Source organism: Podarcis bocagei, assembly GCF_964188305.1.
Source record: "Podarcis bocagei genome assembly, chromosome: W".
Lineage (NCBI taxonomy): Eukaryota > Metazoa > Chordata > Lepidosauria > Squamata > Lacertidae > Podarcis > Podarcis bocagei.
In genome coordinates, this window is record NC_138131.1 from 37,949,440 (window position 1) to 37,971,573 (window position 22,134).

The following is a 22,134-nucleotide window of genomic DNA, read 5'->3' on the forward strand; positions in this document are numbered from 1 at the left end:
TAAAAAGTGGAGGATCCATGAGGATCCGTGTAGATCCGCCTTTAACCCAGTCCCCCTACAGAGTAAGACATGGCCTACAGTATCATGGTGTCTTTATTTAATTTGAATGAAAAAATCATATGAATTCATGAGGATCCGTTTAAAATCAGCTGGATCCGCCTTTTACCCTTTTCCTGTGAGGACTCTGCCGCCCAATCACCGCCGTGCTCAAGTCCCGTATTCCCGCCTCGCTTTACTTCTAATCATATCGCGCAGCCGCAGTGTGTGAGCAAGGCATTTCCTAGATAACTCGGAAGTCTCGTCTCTAGAATGAGAAGAATCATAGATTTCTAAGTCTATGCAGAGTCCGTAAGGAGACCGAGAAGCGGGAAGCAGAGCCGGAAGTGGCTCCGGGCTTCTTCCTAATACTGGTCTAAAATTTACTCTTTCCGGTCAGAGGCGGGACAGAAGGAGAGCGGGGCCACCTCCTAGGATGAGTATTTTCTGTTGCGGAGTGGGCTGGGCCACTCCGACCGGAAATGCCTGGAGGGAGCGAGGCAAAGCCCCAGAACAGGAGAACGGGCTGGCGGTGTGAGGGTTGGGAAGGAGCGAGAGAGTGCAGCTGACTGCCTCGGAGACTCCTGCCCGGAGAAGCAGGTAAGGGGGAGTACAAAAAATCATCATCATAACAACAGTTAATTATCATGAATTATTCTTATGGGGTGCTGGTGCTTCTATTCTCCTTCTCTCTCAGCTACTCCTCACAACTTTTTTTTTTATTCCTCTCCCGTCATTTCTATCACATCCTAGAAGGTGCCTTTGCTTCTCCTCCTCTCCCCCATGCCAGGAGAGGGGTGCTCTCGTTATATATGGCTGTTTCTCTCCTGACTAGAGATGGGAAGGCCTGGGGGGGAAATGGGGAAAAACCCCAGGTATTTTCTGTTTTTTTCCAGAGCCGCTTTTTTCCGGAAAAATGGGAAAAAAGTTTGATATAGGTTGAATATTCCACACACTCTTTCCCCCCAATTTTTTTCCTGAAAAAAAAATGGCTTGGGGGGGACTGAAAAAACCTGTTCCCTCCCCCCAATTTTTCCTCCCCCCCCCGGCCTTCCAGCACCCACACTTTGGTGCCCCGTGCCAACTGACACCAGGCAGGTGCTCTCACTGCACTCTTTCTGGGTGCTGCTCAAAACATTTTCGTTAGGGGCAGCCCATCTGAACACGTAGAAGCTGCATGTGATTTACCACTGCTGACTTTAAAGATCTTTCGAATACTCTTAAATACCTGCTTTTAACTGTGTTTTATCAATCATTTTAGTATTCCGTTGTATATTTTTCTAAACTGTTTAGAAAGCTCTCTTACCATCATGCAGTTTATAATAAAGGTAAAGGGACCCCTGACCATTAGGTCCAGTTGTAGACGACTCTGGGGTTGTGGCGCTCATCTCGCTTTACAGCTTCCGGGACATGTGGCCAGCATGAGTAAGCCGCTTCTGGCGAACCAGAGCAGCGCACGGAAATGCCGTTTACCTTCCCGCCGGAGCGGTACCTATTGATCTACAGTGGTACCTTGGGTTACATACGCTTCAGGTTACAGACTCCGCTAACCCAGAAATAGTACCTCGGGTCAAGAACTTTGCTGAGTGGGATGAGAACAGAAATCGTGCTCCGGCGGTGCGGCAGCAGCAGGAGGCCCCATGAGCTAAAGTGGTGCTTCAGGTTAAGAACAGTTTCAGGTTAAGAACAGACCTCTGGAACAAATTAAGTACTTAACCCGAGGTACCACTGTACTTGCACTTTGACGTTCTTTCAAACTGCTAGGTGGGCAGGAGCAGGGACCGAGCAACGGGAGCTCACCCCGTCGCGGGGATTTGAACCACCGACCTTCTGATCGGCAAGTCCTAGGCTCTGTGGTTTAACCCACAGCGCCACACGCGTCCGGTTTATAATATATAATAACAAATTCAATAAAAAAAGCACATACACGCCTTTTCCTTTCAGAGTTTAAGCCGTAGTGCAACATACTATTCAGTAACTGGATGTTGGTTACTTCTTGGCCTGGCATGCAGAAAAATTGCCTTATGCTTTGCGCTGCCTGTGGTCAAGTAGAGATTGAAAGACCTGGGGGGAAACAGGGGGAAAAACAGGTGTCCCCCCCATTTTTCCCCAAAGCCTTTTTTTAGAAGTCCATGAGAAAAATGACAAAGAGGAAGAGGAAGAAGAAATGGAAAATGATAGCAGTAGTTCAAAAAATGAGATAGAATAAGCTGTATATGTTGTTTCTTCTGGTTTTGTTTTTGTTTTGGATTTTGTTTTGGATTATTTTTTTAAGCACTACTCAAAGGGTAGACATTCTATGGAGCTTAAATATTGAGGTGGACCTTAAATTTATTTGCTGTTGGTTCTAAGGGGCAAATCTGATTATTTTTAATGTTGATGGTTTCTTGCTTTTTTTTGTTGCTTTTGAGGAAAAGGGGTTGCTTACCTGTTTTATTGCAAGCATAATACTTTTATCTACACTGTGTTTTATGCAATTTGTAAAACTACTCCACACTGACCTTTTTTTCAATTTTTCCAAAATTTCCATTTCCCCCCCGGGAAAAAACAGAGGGGAAACGTTTTTTTTCTCGTGGCTTCAAAATTTCCGGAAATTTTACATCTCTACTCCTGACGGACACGCAGAGACCCCGTCCCCCCACTGCATGTGTTTGACCTTTTGCCCCTCACCATGGGCATAGCCAGGATTTATGGGGGGGGGGCGCGGAACCTCATCTAAGTATTTTGTATGGACTTACTTGATTTAGGGGGACAGCTGCCCCCCTTAGCTGTGCCTTGTTGCCTCGACCATCCACGTGCTACCACTTGTTGGAAACTGGCCCCCTTGGGAAGGCTGGCTCATCTTCCCAGGCTTGTTGGGGCCTGTTTGCCGGTGACCTACCCTGGCTGGCATCCTGGCAGACCAGGGAGATCTTGATAGGCGACACCTCCCTGATGAAAGGTGCACACCCCCTTCCCCCTTGCATAGCAGCAGGAGAAAGAAAACAGTCAGAAAGTAGACTATTTCATCTCTACTTTATTCATGACTGTACACTGTACAAAAAGCATGTCTGCTTACTCAGTCTCCTCCGAGCAACTGCGTTAGACTTCCTCGACACAAACAACAGGAAGGTCGCATATTAGACAGAGAACAAATCCCTGAGAATTGCTTGGAACATCCTGTCCCACGGTTAGACCCATCATGTGATGTAAACATTGAACTGCTTGTTCGCAGCTGCGTAGTACTCATATCCCAACAGGCTACGCCCATGCCCTCAACAGACATATTTTCTCACCTCATTTGTTCTCCATGCAACTCAGTTTCCCCCTCACAGCAGGCACACAGGAGTCCCCCTTTCTGCATTTTCTTCCCATATGATTGTTTCCCCCGCTAAACAGCACAGAAGAGTCTCCCCACCATTTTTTTTTATCTCTGTTGCGCGCGCGCGCACAGAAAAAGAACAACACCCCATGCATTTGCTGCTTCCCTTCTAATACACACCTGGGGAGAGCCCCCAAATATGTGACTTTCCTTCTTGATCTGCACACACGCAGGAGAGGGTTCTTGTGTGTTTGACCTCCTATGACACATACTTCAACCCACCAGAGAACTGCCCATTTATATTTCCCCACCCCCACTGCAACCACCTAGGCTGAAATAATTTCCTGGTAGAGCATATACAGTATTTCACATGCAGAAGGTCCCAGTTTAAATCCCCAGCATCTCCAGGTGGCCCTGGAAATGTCCTCTGTGTGAAACTGGATGGTTGCTGCTAGTCTGTGTAAACAGTGGTCTGAATTGGTTTAAAGGAGAGCCTGATGGGACAGGCTATGACCCTGTCACTTGCTGGGGATTGGAGTGGGGAGCGTTTTAGATAGTATCTTAAATACAGAGCTATATTGTATCGTTGCACAATTGGGGTTTTTTTATACTGTAACTTAAGCATGCAAGGGCATTTACTTGAATAAAACATGGGGGGGGGGCAGGTTAGCCCCACCACCAATCTTAGCAATGGTAGTACCTAGTGCTGGTGAAGGTTTATTCCCTCCTCACCCCACTTTTTATCCACCAAACAGCTCTGTGAGATTGACTGGTCTCAGAAACAGTGACCGATCCAGGGTTACTCTGAATTTTTAAAGGTAAAAAGGGACTTGAATCCATTTCTCCCCATCTGGTTGCCTCCACCCCCCCCCCCAAAAAAAAAAAATCAACAAGGGTTGGCTGGCTGCAAAATTATGCATTTGCCTGCTTGGGCATATTTTTAGAAGCCACCTTATTTCTGTGACAGTAAATTGTTTCAAATTGCTTTTAAATAATTGTGTTTTAACTGTTGTAACAGTCCATGGACCTTGGATGAATGAATAACAATAATAGTCATTCCATTGGGGTCTCTATGCGGGTTGTCTCATTTGACAAAATGATTGGCTTTTGTAAAATCCTTCAATTGGAACATCTTTATTTAATTGCTCTGACTCTTTTAAGAATATTGGAAGGTCGAACTCTTGAAGAGTCTCCTGGGAAGAAACATCAGGTAGATGCAAGTTTTTCTTTTGGCCATGTAGCTGTTCTTGCCGAGCAGGAAATATTTGCACAGCAGTTTCTTGCTCACCATTCTCTAGAAGTTCTTGTGCCAGATATTTAAGGTTTGCAGATTCCTGATGCTCGCTGCTGTGGTGTGATTTGTATAACGTGCGCAGGTCTACTTCATAGTCCACACAGCCTGTATGCATATGTGGTGTAAGTTCTTTCATGTCACCATTATGGTCTGTCTGATGTTCATCCAGGACTGTATTCAGAGTCTCTCTTAATAAATTCTCTCTATCTGAGCCAAGTTGAATTAGTGGATCAAGTCTTCCTGATGGTTCATCCACTGATGAACATGTGTGAGGATTCCAAGGTCAGCATAGAGGCAAAGGAGCAGCATGATACTACGTTATGAGCCTTTGTGCCTGTCAGTGGGAAGTTTTCCCTAAGTCCCATAGCTTCCACACTATCTGCAGCATCTTTGTTTTGTTGGTCCATCTTCTGTTCTAAGGACCGTTTATTCTGGATCTTTTTTGAAGTCTGGGGAGAGTCTTGTAAGTCTACTTACTGACTCCCTCAACTGAGTCATAGTCCCCTTTTTCTGTGAGGTATGTAAATCTGGTCTTGTTGCTATGGAGACGGAGCCTCTGTTCCTCTGGCTTTGCTGTTCTTGGCTGAGCTCTTTATCTCACCAAGGTCATTGCTTAAACACAAGCAGCTCTGGAGGGGAGGTGTGGGGGTGGGCTGAAAAAACCAGCTGCTCTGCTGTTTTTTCTACAGCAGACCAGCAGACAATTTGCTTTGCAGCTCTTGCAAACAGTAGCACAATGGAATCAGATTTCTTCTTCCTGCGTATCTAAAGGCTTCTTGCAGAGTGCCTTAAGCTCAACAACCTGGTAACAGGTTTTCAGCTTTTGTGCTTGCTCTTAGGGATGTTGCCCTTGCTGGAGATTTTAGTCGCAACATTGCAACAGGAAATCTAAACTTGGTTGCAAGGCGGCGCTATTGAATTGCAAAAAGCACGTGTTCGTTTTGAACCCTGGGCCGAATGTACCTCGACCCCAAGGAGTTGGCTCCAATGAGTGATACCCAAGTGAATGTGATATGGACACCAGTGCTTCTGGAGATGTAAGCCTTTGTAGTTTTCAGTGGTGCCCTCAGGGAAGTGGTTCAGTATAGCTAATACTCTGCCCTCCAACATTCCACATCCTCACCCGTTCTCCAGCAGCCTCTATGCGCTACCCAAGGGAGGGGGTTGGTGGCGGCGGCAATGGCCATGGAGAGTCCACAGGATGCTCCCTCACCGCCGCAGCTCAGGACAAGTGCCGGCTCCTCCCTGAATTTGGTGGCGGCAGCACTGACATGGGGAAACAGGGACATTCCCAGATCAAATCAGAAGCCAGGATGGCTTTCGTAATTCTGGGACTCTCCCTGGAAAATAGGGATACTTGAAGGGTGTGCAAGGGTATGCAATACTGAGAAAGTTGGGCCAATGGTCCTCAGCAGCACAAAGCAACTTCCTATGTCCTCTCTGTCACTTATACTTCCAGAGAGACAAGTATATGAAATTGAGCCCCAGTCCTGACTTGGTTTCTAGGTTGCTCCCCGCTGCCTCTGAGTATCTTCCTCTGCTATTGCATTCCCACCAGCCTCTGTCTGGGCTCTGACCCTCCTAACTACCCCCATAGCAGCAGAGCATGTCTCTCCCCCTCCCCTTCACCACCCTCTCAAGTCCCCTACGTGGGAAGCAGAATGCCTTCCAAATGTTGGTGTGGGACTCTGGGAGAAAAAGGGGGCCACTGCCTCCATACAAGGCAAGTGAGTGTTACTGTGGCACCTATAAAATTCCGATGAAGCAGTGAGGTGGCTGCTCCTGTGTTCACCATCTGGATGACCCCTGGAAGATTGAAAGAGCAGGTGTGGAGTGGACAGTGGCAGCAGTAGCAGGATACTCTTGGTGATGGGCTCTGGGAATGGCCCCAGGGTCCAATTTAACATCGTTGGGGACATTGCAGAATCAGTTTCTCCGTCGCCTCCTGAAACTCCCCATGTGTGTGAGCAACGCAGCCATACGTCTGGAGTTAAAGATTACATCATTGGAGACTGTCATCTGGAAGCGAGTCTTTGGTTATTGGCTGTCCAGCTGGCATAGGCTTCCTGACCATTACCTTTTTCAGTGCCTCTGGCGGGACGACTTTGTCAATCCGTGGGTAGGAAAAATCCATGCCAAACTTCTGAGCATCGGAATTTCCCCAGCGGACTCTTTAAAGATGAACTTACGCTCAGCCAAAAGCCTTATTGAGCAAAGATTAGCAGACATTGAAAATCAACACAACCTCGCCGGGGGTGGGGGTGTCTGCTCCCCCAGGTACCACAGAATAACCCCACCACTTGGCCTCCCATCATACATGTCATCTCTTTCATCTGTACCACACCGACTTGCATTTATTCGTGCAAGGTTCAATGTCCTTCCATCGAACCTGCTGAGCCACAGATTTTCCAAGGGTTTGGTGTCTCCGCTATGCGTGTGTGACGGGAAAACTGTTGATTCTCTTCAACACATAATGTTCAACTGTCCCCTACATAGCATAGCCAGGACTAAATTCCTGGGTCCTGCTTTACTGCGCTTGGTTGGCAGGCATGTTGAGTCACATGCCGCACTACTTTTGCAGGATACAGATCCTTCTGTAACTCTGCAGGTGGCGATATTCCTGAATGCGGTTATCTCACACACAAAAACCACCAAAAACAACAACAACATCAAAAACTAATCGGACAGTTATGAAGAAGAGTGCATGTCGGATCTCGTCTTCAGTTTTCCTTTTTCTGGGATCCGTCCCCTGGAGCTCTTCGGGCCCCAAGCTGTTATCTGGCTCTGCTCAATGACCCACCCCTGCATCATGGTGTTCACCTTCTGGTGCCGAATATATCGGTCTTTATGCCTCTGTGCTTTTATGTTTGTACATACTTTATGGGCTAATAGCAGTAAATAAATAAATAAATAAATAAATAAATAAATAAATAAATAAATAAATAAATAAATAAGATGGGCTCTGGGAAGCCATGCTGGGATGCTCTGCATGTTGCCTCTTCTCTGTACACTGCCCAAGGCAAAGGTGTGTGGCAGATGGGCAAATCCTTTATCACCTTTGTGGGAAGCTTTTGCTGCTTTGCCTGTCTGTGTTCTCTGTACAGTAAATCATAAATAACTTGTCTGCAAAGACAAAAAGATTTCTGGGGCTGGGTCTTCCAATCACTTTGCTACGAGATGGTGCTTGCTTGCCGGTGTAGGGAATCAGTCACTGTTTGTTCCAAACAAGTCTCCCCGTTATGTTAATTGCTCTCACTTACAGAATCTGGTTTTCTTTTCTTTAATGCTGCTCTCCCTTTATCTGTCCCCATATGATGTCTGCACTCTGTGGTGTCCATGCTGCCCAATGTGAAATTCATAGTTACACACAGCAAAGCAAGCTTTTCTTGAACGAAAAGTTTACTTTCTGTGAGGCACTCTGTATACACTAGTGGCCAAAATTGTGGAAACCTTTTGGAAAAAGTGTATCTCCGAGGTTTGATGGCTCATAACACCACTATTTTTTGGAGTAATACCATAAAATTATATATCAATGGAAAGATAATTTAATGAAGAATGTAATGCAATAAATTTTATGAAGGATTATTTATCACAACAGCAGTCATCAAGAAGAAACATGAAACACATAGAAAAAATGAGATATACAAAAATTCTCACCATGTCAGTTAATACTTAGTTGGGTAACCTTTAGCTTTAATTACGGTCTTACAACGCCTTCCCATGGAGTGAACCAAGTTTCTTTAGTTCTGCAGTTATAATAATGTGAAACCCAGATTGAATTATTGCCTCTATTAATTGGGTTTTATTGCTGAGTTGCTTCTGACTAACAAGGTTCTTTAGTCGGCTCCATAGATTTTGGATTGGGTTAAGGCATGGGTAGGCAAACTAAGGCCCGGGGGCCAGATTCGGCCCAATCACCTTCTAAATCTGGCCCGCGGGTGGTCCGGGAATCAGCATGTTTTTACATGAGTCGAATGTGTCCTTTTATTTAAAATGCATCTCTGGGTTATTTGTGGGGCATAGGAATGCATTAATTACTTTTTTTCAAAATATAGTCCGGCCCCCCACAAGGTCTGAGGGACAGTGGTCCGGCCACCTGCTGAAAAAGTTTGCTGAGCCCTGAGTTAAGGTCTCTAGGCTATGTATTTTGGGGCATTTACATTCCCCTTAATGATGCAAATTCTGCTCACACCTTTTGCTGTCACACAGCCCCAGATCATAACACTAACTGGGTGTTTCATGGTAGGTGTAATGCAAGTAGGATGTAAATCTCCTCTGATTCTTCTCACATATTTCATGCCATCACTACTAAGCAAAGGGATTTTGGTTTCATCACTCCAAATAGCACTGTCCCATTGTTCCGCTGTCCAGTTCACATGGGTTTTAGCTCAGTTTAATCTTTTGAACCTTTGTTTGAGAGATAACAATGCCTTTTTTAAAAACAATGGTGACAGGGAGCGGCTGCCGAGACCACATAACACCAGTCTTGAAAGACCTACATTGGCTCCCAGTACGTTTCCAAGCACAATTCAAAGTGTTGGTGCTGACCTTGAAAGCCCTAAATGGCCTCGGTCCAAGATACCTGAAGGAGCGTCTCCACCCCCATCGTTCTGCCCGGACACTGAGGTCCAGCCCAGAGGGCCGTCTGGCGGTTCCCTCACCGTGAGAAGCCAAGTTACAGGGAACTAGGCAGAGGGCCTTCTCGGTAGTGGTGCCCGCCCTGTGGAACGCCCTCCCATCAGATGTCAAAGAAATAAACAACTATCTGACATCAATAGGAGTATAGCATCTAGATCAAGGGAAGTAATAGTGCCACTGTATTCTGCTCTGGTCAGACCTCACCTGGAGTACTGTGTCCAGTTCTGGCCACCACAACTCAAGAAGGACACTGACAAACTGGAACGTGTCCAGAGGAGGGCAGCCAAAATGGTCAAAGGCCTGGAAATGATGCCTTATGAGGAACGGCTAAGGGAGCTGGGCATGTTTAGCCTGGAGAAGAGGAGGTTAAGGGGTGATATGACAGCCATGTTCAAATATATAAAAGGATGTCACATAGAGGAGGGAGAAAGGTTGTTTTCTGCTGCTCCAGAGAAGCGGACACGGAGCAATGGATCCAAACTACAAGAAAGAAGATTTCACCTAAACATTAGGAAGAACTTCCTGACAGTAAGAGCTGTTTGACAGTGGAATTTGCTGCCAAGGAGTGTGGTGGAGTCTCCTTCTTTGGAGGTTTTTAAGCAGAGGCTTGACAACCATATGCCAGGAGTGCTCTGATGGTGTTTCCTGCTTGGCAGGGGGTTGGACTCGATGGCCCTTGTGGTCTCTTCCAACTCTATGATTCTATGAAAAATGTAGGAATGCCACCTTTGGTTAAGTTTTCACCATTTTTTATTCTAATTTCTTCATAACTGTTCACTTGATAGTACTATTTTACATCACTTTCTGGGTGACCAGTCAACTCTTTGTGCCATTCCTTTAATTTTATTACATTTTACAAGCTCACTAAATGAAAGAACACACACAAAAATAATCAACTTGATAGCAATCACATAAAAACACTGACAAATGTCCTCCTCTCAGCTCCAGTACATAACATCATCTTCCATAAACACGGATTTAACAATGAGTCCGTAAGTGACTATGGAAGCCAAATCTGGACCCATAAATCCTTCCACAGTGGGGACATTGGTTTCCGGGCGGGAGTTGATCACAGTGTGGATTTGCCAAGTGTGCCTTCCTCTTAGCACGTTTCTCCCTTGCGTCCTGAGTTTGAGTGTCTACAAAGCCCAGGACACCTTTGGTAAAGGCTGTTCTCCAATTGGAGTGCTTGCAGGCCAGTGTTTCCCAGATGTCTGCGTTTATACTACTTTTTAAAGATTTGCCTTGAGACAGTCTTCAAACCTCTTTTGTTGACCACCAGCATTACGCTTTCCATTTTTATGTTCAGAATAGAGTAGTTGCTTTGGAAGACAATAATCAAGCATCCACACAACATGACCAGTCCAACGAAGTTGATGTTGAAGAATCATTGCTTCAAGACTGGTGATCTTTGCTTCTTCCAGTACACTGATATTAGTTCTCCTGTCTTCCCAAGTGATGTGTAAAATTTTTCGGAGACACTGTTGATGCTATCTAAACACTCATGCTCATTGGCTACCTTCCAATGAAGGAAAGCTGCAGCATATCAACCTAAGCAAGTTGTGCTTCCTTTTTCTGGTTATGTGGCTATAACCTTTGATAGAATACAGATAATTGAACAAAGTTTCTTGTATTACATTCTTCATAAAATTATCTTTCCATTGATATATAATTATATATATATATGTGCTTGTAAAAAATCAACATCCTGTGGTCATCATAGTGCAGGGTTCACTAACCCATAACCCTTCCTGGACTACAACTCCCACCATAGGAAACCTAGGAAGCTGTCTTATACTGAATCAGACCTTTGGTCCATCTAGCCAAGTATTGTCTACACTGACTGGCAGCAGCCCTCCAGGGTTTCAGGCAGCGTTACCTGGCAGTTTTACCTGGAGATGTTGGAGATTGAACCTGGGACCTTCTGCATGCAAAGCATGTGCTCTAACCACTGAGATACAGCCCTTTCCTACCATTGGCCATGCTGACTGGGGCTAATGGATACTGGAGTCCCAGCATCAGTGTTAGAAACTGGGGTAGGAAAGCTAGGAGCCATGTGGCTTCTGGGACCTAGGTTGTGGGTGCCAAAACAAAATGTCTAGGTGCCATTTTTAAATTTTTTTACTGCCGTGCCACCCCGCAGAACACCTGATTTGGTTTCAGGAATATTGGGGGAGAAGCAAAAAGGTTACAGATGGTGAATAAATGAGGCTGTATTAAATAATTCAGAAGTAGTAACCAAAGGGAAGGCGATTCTAAGATAACAATTTGAACTTAATCTCAACAAAGACGTAGATGCAAATGTGGTGTGGGACACAGGCACAGTGGTCATGAAGGGGATATATGATCCAACAGAATGCATACCAAAAAATAAGAGAGGCAGTTAGAATCATAGAGTTGGAAGAGACCACAAGGGCCATCGAGTCCAACCCCCTGCCAAGCAGGAAACACCATCAGAGCACTCCTGACATACGGTTGTCAAGCCTCTGCTTAAAGACCTCCAAAGAAGGAGACTCCACCACACTCCTTGGCAGCAAATTCCACTGTCGAACAGCTCTTACTATGTTTAGGTGGAATCTTCTTTCTTGTAGTTTGGATCCATTGCTCCGTGTCCGCTTCTCTGGAGCAGCAGAAAGCAACCTTTCTTCCTCCTCTGTGTGACATCCTTTTATATATTTGAGCATGGCTATCATATCAGCCCTTAACCTCCTCTTCTCCAGGCTAAACATGCCCAGCTCCCTTAGCCGTTCCTCATAAGGCATCGTTTCCAGGCCTTTGACCATTTTGGTTGCCCTCCTCTGGACACGTTCCAGTTTGTCGGTGTCCTCCTTGAATTGTGGTGCCCAGAACTGGACACAGTACTCCAGGTGAGGTCTGACCAGAGCAGAATACAGTGGCACTATTACTTCCCTTGATCTAGATGCTATACTCCTATTGATGCATCCCAGAATTGCATTGGCTTTTTTAGCTGCCGCGTCACACTGTTGGCTCATGTCAAGTTTGTGGTCAACCAAGACTCCTAGATCCTTTTCACATGTACTGCTCTCAAGCCAGGTGTCACCCATCTTGTATTTGTGCCTCTCATCTTTTTTGCCCAAGTGTAATACTTTACATTTCTCCCTGTTAAAGTTCATCTTGTTTGTTTTTGCCCAGTTCTCTAATCTGTCAAGGTCGTTTTGTTTTGGTTTTTTATAAATATTTTATTGGGTTTTAACAATAAGAAAATTCAAAAAAAAGTACTGTAGCCTTATTGGAGTTCACTGATTGGGTCTGCGTTGCTCCGGGACAGTTCCTATTCCTATCTTGGAGCAAGAGGTCACTACTTCCGAGAACATGCTCTGGCATTAGTCCCAGACTTGGGTCTCTCCGTCATTTGTGGTCAGAACATAAGATATGTCTGTGTCTGTTCTACTGGTAAAGTCAAGGCCAGTCTTGCCGTCAAACTGATAAGGAAGAGAAATGTGTTCTTGTTTTGCATTTGCTCAACGGCTAAAGTTTATGCATTTTAGCTAAGGAGAAATGGGGATTTTGGTGCAGTTTAGAAATGCCTGTACAGTCAGTTTTGGGTTTGGGAAACCCTTTCCTTCAGTACAAAAACAGAAAGAATACAAAATTACAAAATACAGTAATACAAACATTGAACACAGAAAAGAAAGAAAAAGAAAACACATATACAGAAAAAAACAAAAATTCCCTTTTTCTTAGTTTCTCATCTTTAGTTAACTTGTTTTCCTGACTTCCTCACATCTCCTGTTCTTGTATCCTTTTTAAAAATTAGTTCAGCAAATTCATGTCCCATTAGTTTATCTATTATTTATCCAAATCATACATTTTAGCTTGTTGCTAGAACCCCTGCGGTTCATTTCAATGTCCTCAACATTCAGAAATTTTATTTCTGTCCTGAAGGTTCTCCTAAACATGATTAGAAGGGACCATTTGATTCAGGGTATTCAGGTCAGAGCTAAACAATACAAACTTAAAGCTTTTGCAGATGATCTTGTTATGACACTACAGGAGCCGATACCTAGTACCAAGAGGGCCTTAGAAGTAATCCAGGAATTTGGCCAAATGGCAGGTTTAAAATTGAACAAATTAAAAACTAAGGTTCTGGAGAAAAACTTGACACCGATAGAAAGAGAGAGGTTTCAGAATGAAACAGATCTAACATTAGTAAAGAAGGTAAAATACCTGGGGGTGAACATGACATCTAAGAATGTAAATCTATTTAAAGATAACTATGAGAAATGCTGGTCAGAGGTGAAAAAAGATTTAGAAATTTGGACGAACCTGAAGCTTTCCTTGCTGGGTCGAATTGCTGTTATTAAGATGAATGTATTGCTGAGGATGTTATTTTTATTCCAATCATTGCAAACTATTGACGAGATGGACTGTTTCAAGAAGTGGCAAAGAGATATATCTAGATTTGTCTGGCAGGGCAAAAAGCCCAGAATAAAACTTAAAATTCTTACTGATGCTAAAGATAGAGGGGGGTTTGACCTGCCAGACTTAAAACTTTATTATGAGTCAGCAGCTTTTTGCTGGCTGAAGGAATGGCTGCTTCTTGAGAATACTGATGTTTTGGATCTTGAAGGGTATGACAATGTATTTGGGTGGCATGCATATCTATGGTACGGCAAGATAAAAGCACATAAGGCATTTAAAAACCATATTGTCAGAAAAGCATTGTTTAATGTCTGTATAAGGTATAAAGACTTTTTGGAGAGTAAAACTCCAAGGTGGCTATCACCTATGGAGGCGAAAGCCTTGAAAAAACTCAACATGGAAGCCAAATGGCCAAAATACTGGGAAATTTTAGAACAGGAAGGTGATAAATTGAAATTGCAGAGTTATGACAAGCTTAAAGAGAAGGTGCGAGACTGGTTACATTATTTTCAAATAAGAGAGGTGTATAATTTGGACAAAAAAAATGGTGTTCCCACCCCCCGCCTGGCTTCGCAGCAGCGCTACGAAGCCCGGCGGCTGGGGCAGGTGCTCCCGCCCCCCCACCCCGCTTCGGAGCAGCGTTCCGAAGCGGGGTGGCTGGGGCAGGTGTTCCCACCCCCCCGCCCGGCTTCGCAGCAGTGCTACGAAGCCCGGCGGCTGGGGCGGGTGCTCCCGCCCCCCCACCCCGCTTCGGAGCAGCGTTCCGAAGCGGGGTGGCTGGGGCAGGTGTTCCCACCCCCCCGCCCGGCTTCGCAGCAGCGCTACGAAGCCCGGTGGCTGGGGCAGGTGCTCCCGCCCCCCCACCCCGCTTCGGAGCAGCGTTCCGAAGCGGGGTGGCTGGGGCAGGTGTTCCCACCCCCCGCCCGGCTTGCAGCAGCACTACGAAGCCCGGCAGCTGGGGCAGGTGCTCCCGCCCCCCCACCCCGCTTCGGAGCAGCGTTCCGAAGTGGGGTGGCTGGGGCAGGTGTTCCCACCCCCCGCCCGGCTTCGCAGCAGCGCTACGAAACCCGGCGGCTGGGGCAGGTGCTCCCGCCCCCCCACCCCGCTTCGGAGCAGCGTTCCGAAGCGGGGTGGCTGGGGCAGGTGTTTGTCTCATCTGTTTAACTTTCCATTCAATGTCCTGATTTATCAATTTCACGTATTGTACTTGATATAACTTAATTTCTCTCAAGATCTCTTGGGATTTTGGTTTAACTCTTAAGTTTTTTCTCTCCTTCTCTTATTTTCTCCAAAATCTTCTCCTTTTTTCATTTTGGATTTTCCTCTTTATTGCATTTTGTTGTATCAAAAACCCTCTCATCACGGCTTTGCTTGCGTCCCAGATTGTTCTTTTTTCCACTGTAGTCTTCAAATTTATCTCAAAATAGTCTTTTATGGTTTTTTGGGCCTTCTTAATAGTTTCTGGATCTCTAAACAAGGCGTCATTCATCCTCCATCTGAAGGATCCAGTCACTGTTGGTTTCACTTCCATCTTTACAGGGTTATGGTCGGAGCATGTTTTTGGGCAGATTTCCGTTTTGCGAATCTTGGGAGCCATTCCTCTGGTTATCCAGATTTGGTCAATCCTTGTCCAGGTCTTTTGGGCTTCAGAAAAGAAAGTCCCTTCTTTTTCTAGGGGGTTCTTAGTTCTCCAAATGTCAATTAAGTCCATATTGTCTGTCATTTCAAAAAAGGTTTTCGGTAGTCTTCCGTCTTTTGTCACCACTTGTCTTTCTGACTTATCCAGGGGTGCCGACTTATAAAAAATATTGGGGGGGCCCATACCGGGGTCCTGCCGCTGGTTCGCTCGGGTAGCCGGGAGAACGCAGTTCGAGGTGGCGGTGTTGGGGAGAGACCCTCGCTCAGGGCGCCACTAGACTTGGCGGCCGGCGGCCTATCTGGGGGGTTTTGGAGCGTATTTCGGCGGAGCGATTGGGGAGGAGGGGGCTTGTTGCCGGATTCTTCAGCTGAGCCGGAGATCCGCTGCTGGGGGTCCCTGGGCTGAGTTGTGAGCACGGCCTGCTGAAGGGAGATCCAGCCGATTGCGCGACGGGGACGGCCGGGGCTCTCCGGCTAGGGCGCGCGGCTGGCTGGCTGGCGAGGGAGCAGGTGGGGAGGAGGCGGGGGTCCTCACTCTCTTAGGAAACGCACCCGCGCGCCCGCTTGCCACGAAGTCCGAAGGGTGCGTGTGTGGAATTAAAAAGCAAAAACGAGATACGGGCAGGGCAGGCAAAGAGTTTTCTGCAAGAGGATGGAGGGCAGGTTGAAGAGAAAATCACTCAGGATGAGACAGTCAAATCAGCCATGATAAAATGGGCTCAGGATATTGGGTATAACATCATGTTTGAGGACTGGGAAAGGTTATGGACCACCGGAATGAAATTCACGGCATGTAATGCCTTGAAGGAAAATATTATGAAAATGATTTATAGGTGGTACATGACCCCAGTCAAGCTTGCAAAAATATATCACCTGTCTGATAATAAATGTTGGAAATGTAAGGAGGCTGAAGGGACATTCTTTCACCTCTGGTGGACTTTTCCAAAAGTGAAGGCCTTCTGGGAAATGATCTATAATGAGTTAAAAAAGGTATTTAAGTATACCTTTCCCAAGAAACCAGAGGCCTTCCTCTTGGGCATTGTTGGCCAGAAAGTGTTAAAGAAGGATAGAACTTTCTTTATGTATGCAACTACAGCAGCAAGAATACTTATCGCAAAATATTGGAAGACACAAGATTTGCCCACACTGAAAGAGTGGCAGACGCAATTGATGGACTACATGGAACTGGCTGAAATGACTGGCAGAATCCGAGATTTGGGAGAAGAAACAACGGAAGAGGACTGGAAAAAATTTAAGGACTATTTACAAAAACAGTATAAGTTGTATGAATGTTAAAAATTTACACGATTCGGAAACTATAGCTTCAGCAATTAGATTTGGGAAACAGGAAATTATATTTTAAGTAAGAAAAGGTCAAAATCTAAGGTAATACTATGTTTAATTTAAGATATAAGTAACTGATGAAAAGTATGTTAAATTTAGAGGTATAGTATTTGAAAAGTACAAAATAAGGTACGAAACAAGGTAATAATTTGCTGATATCTTTATTATAAAGAATGCAGGGTAAGGGAGATGCGAGGAAGTCCAGTTAGTTATATAAAAAATGTGTTGAATGGTTGGTTTTCTTTTCTTCTTTTTCTTTTTTTCTTTTTCTTTTTCTTTTACTTTTTTCTTCAGTGTATGTTTCTAACTTTGTATTTGAAAACTTAATAAAATATTTATAAAAAAAGAAGAAGAGAAAATCCTTTCGCTTTTCTGGGGCGCAGGGAAGTCTCAGAGCCGGAGGTTGGGGAAGGGACCCCCTTTGCTCTGCCCTCTTCTCCCGTCTTAGATTCGCATGGGGGTCCCCGCCCGAGCTTGCCTGGCCACCGGGCCACACAAGGGCCGTGCTCTACGCGGCGCACCTTGCTAGCCGCGCAGCTGTCCTCCGCTGCTGTGGAGCGGCCCTGCGCCGGTGCCCAGCCCCTCTGGGCGCCCGCTGCGCTGCCAATGACAAGCGGGCGACGTCGCGGGCGGGGAAGGCGTCGCTTTCTTTCCCGATCCTGCATCCTCCCAGTCTTCCAGCCCTTTTTGGGGTTGGAAGCTCGTCTCGTTCGCCCTTCTCCTTTCTTCACTCTGCGCGCAATTTTCCTCCCTCGTCTCCCTCCCCATTTCTCCTTCCTGACTGACTGACTGACTGACTGACGGGCTCGGGTTCGGGCTTCGGCTCAGGCTCGGGCTTCGGCTCGGGCTCAGGCTCAGGCTCGGGCAGCCACAGCGTCGGCGGTGTTGGCGATCGGCGGCGCGGGGGGATGGCCCTCCCGGGGGAGCCGGCGCTGCTCAATGGGGTTGCCAAGGAGACAGGCCGGCCGCCCCCCTCCCCCGGCCCGGCGCCCCCGGCTGCACCGGTGCCCGTTATCGAGCTGGTGCGCGCCGGGCGCCCTATAAAAGCCGCGGACGCGCCCACCGCCGCCCGAGATTATTGGGGGGGCTGAGCCCCCCCAAACGAATTTTTGAGGGGGCTCGGGCCCCCTCAAGCCCCACGGAGTCGGCGCCTATGGACTTATCCATATTTGTCGATACCACTCCATTCATATCTCCAAGCATAATAATGTTTAAGTCCATATAGTCCAACAATGTCTCATGCAATTTCTTGTAAAATTCTGATTTCCCCTCATTTGGTGCATATATCCCTATTATCAAAAATTTCTCACCTTGAAATTGTATTTCAATAGCTACATATCTTCCTTGATCGTCTTTAAATACAAATTTAGGTGATAGACTTTCCTTTGCATAAATCACCACTCCTCTCTTTTTAACTTTGTCTGATGAGATGAATTCTTGTCCTAATATTTTGTTAATTAGCACTTTTCTATGTGTTCTGGTCACATGGGTTTCTTGTAAACATATCAAGTCCAATTTTTCCTTTCTCAACAAATGAAAAAAAAAATTTCCTCTTGTCTGGGGAATTCAAACCTCTAATATTCCAAGTTAATACTTGCAGAGACATTGTGAAGTTGTGGTTCGAGGACCCGACCCCCGCGAAGTAAAATGAAGACACAGGGACACGTGATATAAGGTTAATGGGCTAGAAAAGGCCACAACTTTATTGATTACAGCAATGAAAAGGTATTGGCTTAGGCATTGGATCGCAAAACAAGTGGGTTTATTCACCAGGGGTTCATCACCTGTTGATGCTAATCCAACTATAGGCTCACCCCTGATGTCACTGCGGGTCGTGCCATGGCCTCCCGCCAAGCAGGCTTCGGACGGAATACACGACCGGCAGATTCCTTTACCGGAATACCCCTATAAATTGAAGGCATAGGCGATGGCCACACCTAGCACTTCGACACACCACAACACATTATTCCAATGCCTAACCGCCACCCGAGCTAAAGGCTCGCCGCCAATACCTTCAAAGCTGCAACCAATCCCAGATGCTTTTGCTGACACTAGCTAACCAAATGTCGTTCCCCAGATCCGATAGGTGGACGCCGTCATTCCGGTATAAAGCTTGGTCGCCGATCCGGATACGGTCATGATAAATGACTCGGCCATACATAGAGCGCACTCAACGGGCTACCGCCCGAATTACGAGTTTCCTGGTTCTTTCAATGGCCATACAGCTTTGCGCACTGCGCCAAACAGTTCGTTTCAAGAAGGAGGACCTTTGCGCACCGCGCCGAATAGTTCGTTTCAAGAAGGAGGACCAGAACACCTTTGTTCTGGGACACAAGGCTGCAAATGCATTCAAGTCTCTTTTTATGCTCCACAACAAGTCCACACTCCTTCTGTTAGCGAGGTCATTCTCCCCCAAATGAATTACAAGGATGTCGGGAGGGCCGAACTTGGCTACTTTCTCCCACAGCAATGGCATAAGCTCCTCCCAACACATGCCTCTTCTCGAAAGCCAGGAAACTCGAACACCATGTGGAAGACCAAGATTATATGCAAGGCCGCAGCTCACCGCTCGTACGCGGGCCCCATGAACTATGCTGTGGCCGCAAATCCACACGCTTCTCCTGAGCATAGCTGGGGGTAAAAGACAGAAAAGAAAAGGCAGATCAGTAGGGTAAAGCTGCAGGTCACATATTAGACTTATAAGCATTGGATTTCCACCGGCCCATTTCTTTGATCCTGTCCGCCGGTAGCCCCAGGTGCACGGCCGTGGTTGCGGCGCCAATCCTAAATGAGTGGGCAGCGTACTCCTGGGAGGATAGACCACAAGCCTCAATAGCCTTGCGAAGTACTCTGGTGAATTGGTGCCTCAACAAGGGTGACCCATCTTCATGGACCAGAAACGGACCCGGGCCGGGCGGTCTGAGGTAGAGGTACCGCCTAGTGTCCTCTACCGGGCATGGGCCCTGCTGTGCCGACGCCGCGAGCTTAACTAGGACACCCTTACCAGCCTGATCAGTCTTGGACTGACGTATATCAACTGTCACGTTAGAATCGGACAACTGCATGTCCTTGCACCGGAGGCCGCGTGTTGAACCTCGTGCACTAACTTCAAACACCACCTCACCAACTCTAAGCGCGCAAAAAAGGCGATAGCGTATGCTGCGGAAAAGAGACGTGCTTTGAACCTGGACCAGCAAATTGACCTGAGTTTTATGCGTATCTGTGATAACCCGTAAGAAATCGGCTTACGGCCCTCGGCCCTGTGAGGTTGTAACCTGCCCCAACCCTCAATGGCTCCATACTCCCTGTATCACTTTGCGTCTCCCACATTCCACAGGTGCTCCGGAAAGGGTTCGAGCAACAGTTGTGCTCCAGGTGCAAGCAACCGGAAGCGAGGTATCTGAAATCGAGACAAGGCATCGGCAATGTCATTATTGGCTCTGGGTACGAATTTGGCTGAAAATATTAAGTTGTACTCAAGGCACCGGAGGACGAACGCCCGCAGAAGGGAGGAGATCCTCTCAGACCGAGATGACTGCCTGGGTAGAATGTTCCTGACCGGCAGGTTGTCGGTCCTGAAGCACATGCGGAGATCTCAAAAATCTTCCGTCCAGATGTGAACGGCCACCACTATTGGAAAGAACTCAAGAGAGGTGAGATCCCACGTGATGGCCTGACCTTGCCATGCTGTCGGCCATCGTAGTGCACACCAGCGCCCCTTGAAGTACAAGCCAAAGCCTAAGGACGCAGCCGCGTCCAATTGGACCTGGAAGTCTGATGACAGATTCAAGACATCCTGCCATAGAGATACCCCATTGTAGATCTCCAGACAAGTCGTCCACACCTCCAGATCTGCCTTGACCGACCTGGGGAGGCGGACCCTGTTGTGCGGGTGTCTAAGACCACTGACAGCCTGGCTAGGCGGGCACGTGCATTGGAGTGGACCTGGAAATCAGGGGCCAAATTAAGGATTTCCAGCCATAGGGAGACTCCGTTGTAGTGTTCCAGAAATCTGATCCCCATCTCAAAATCCGCCTTGACCGACTTGATAAGTCTTACTCTATGGTGCGGGTGCTTGAGGCCCGCTGACAACCTGGCTAAGCGGGAGCGAAATGGGCGGCCTGGTGAAACTACTCTACATGCGAAGTTGAAATGATCTAGCAAGGACTGGGCCTGTCTAAGAGCGACTTTATTATTATTATTATTATTATTATTATTATTATTATTATTATTATTATTATTATTATTATTTCAGGAAGGGTTTGACGAATAGTTTCGTTAAGGGCAACTATTTTCCCCACTGGCAGGTGGGCGGATTGAGCTGCTGTGTCAAGCTCTATACCCAGGCAAGTAAGATGCGTTGAGGGTCCGCCTTATCTGCTGTGAGGGGAACTCCCAGCTCCTGGGCCAAAGCTGAGAAGGCCTCCAGAAGGGAGGCACATTCGCCAGTATTGGGTTTCCCAATGAGTAGAAAGTCACCGAGGTAACGTGTCGCCCCAGGTGAGTTGGTTCTGTAGTGCAAGGCCCAGTCCCCACAAGTGCTAAATGTCTCATAGGCCGAGCCGGCTGCAGAACAACCAATCGGCATAGCCTTGACAATGTAATATTTCCCTTGAAATTTGAATCCCAGCAAATGAGAGTCATTGGGATGAACTGGCAATAGACAGAAGGCTGACTATGTCACATTTTGCCAAGAGTGCCTCGTAACCAAAATTCCGGATAAGTCTTAGTGCCCGATCGAAGAATTCATTCGAAGAATGCGGAGAGGAGGGAGCTGGTGGGGGGGGGGCACCCGGATATGAACCAGGGACCTCTTGATGTGCAGTCAAATGCTCTAACACTGAGCTATACCCCCTTATTGTTGTTGTTATCATTCTATTATTATTTATCTGTTATTTATTTATTTATCTATTTATTGTTATTATTATTTATTATTGTTGTTATTTATTAAAATCTAATCCAGTATTATTTGTTCAATCAATTACCACTGTAAGTAGAATTAATTACTGATACTATCAATTGTCTACCGTAACTGGCGATGATATGAAATAATTATTCATTATAGGGGATTGATCGAAAAAAACGCTGCTCATAATCATCAATGAACGATCTAAATGCATTTAGGCAGTGTGAAATATGTTTGGGGTTATTATCCCGTCCATGTGGCACCCCCGATGAATTACGGCTATTGGCACCCATGCAGCCTGAGGTGTGAGTTGATTCCGTTGCAGAGCGCTTCCTCTTAGGCGCCAAGGATAACATGCTAAAGCTACTGCCACAAACACGTGCCACCACTTACAAGCGGTTGTACAGGGACGTGTTATTGATTCTGAAACAAATATACTAATTAATGATTGCTTTACTTAAAATAAACAATGATTCTCAAGCATTCAGTTAAATGTTTAATTGTTTATCCCATTAGTATGTGCTTGCGTGTGCTATTTATTACTCTCTCTATATATATTAATATTTATTATTATTATTATTTATTCCTTTTTTT

The 22,134-nt window shown here is 46.3% G+C and overlaps 1 protein-coding gene across 1 annotated transcript in view; it reads left to right on the forward strand.

The window, feature by feature from the left end:
- Positions 1-496: 496 nt before the first annotated feature.
- The window catches only part of LOC308578078 (putative helicase senataxin), a 287,528-nt gene continuing 265,890 nt past the window's right edge, over positions 497-22,134 (forward strand). Inside the window, exon 1 of the mRNA XM_081178360.1 lies at positions 497-636. The gene's annotated coding sequence lies outside the window, so the exon portion shown is untranslated. The remainder of the gene's footprint in view (positions 637-22,134) is intronic.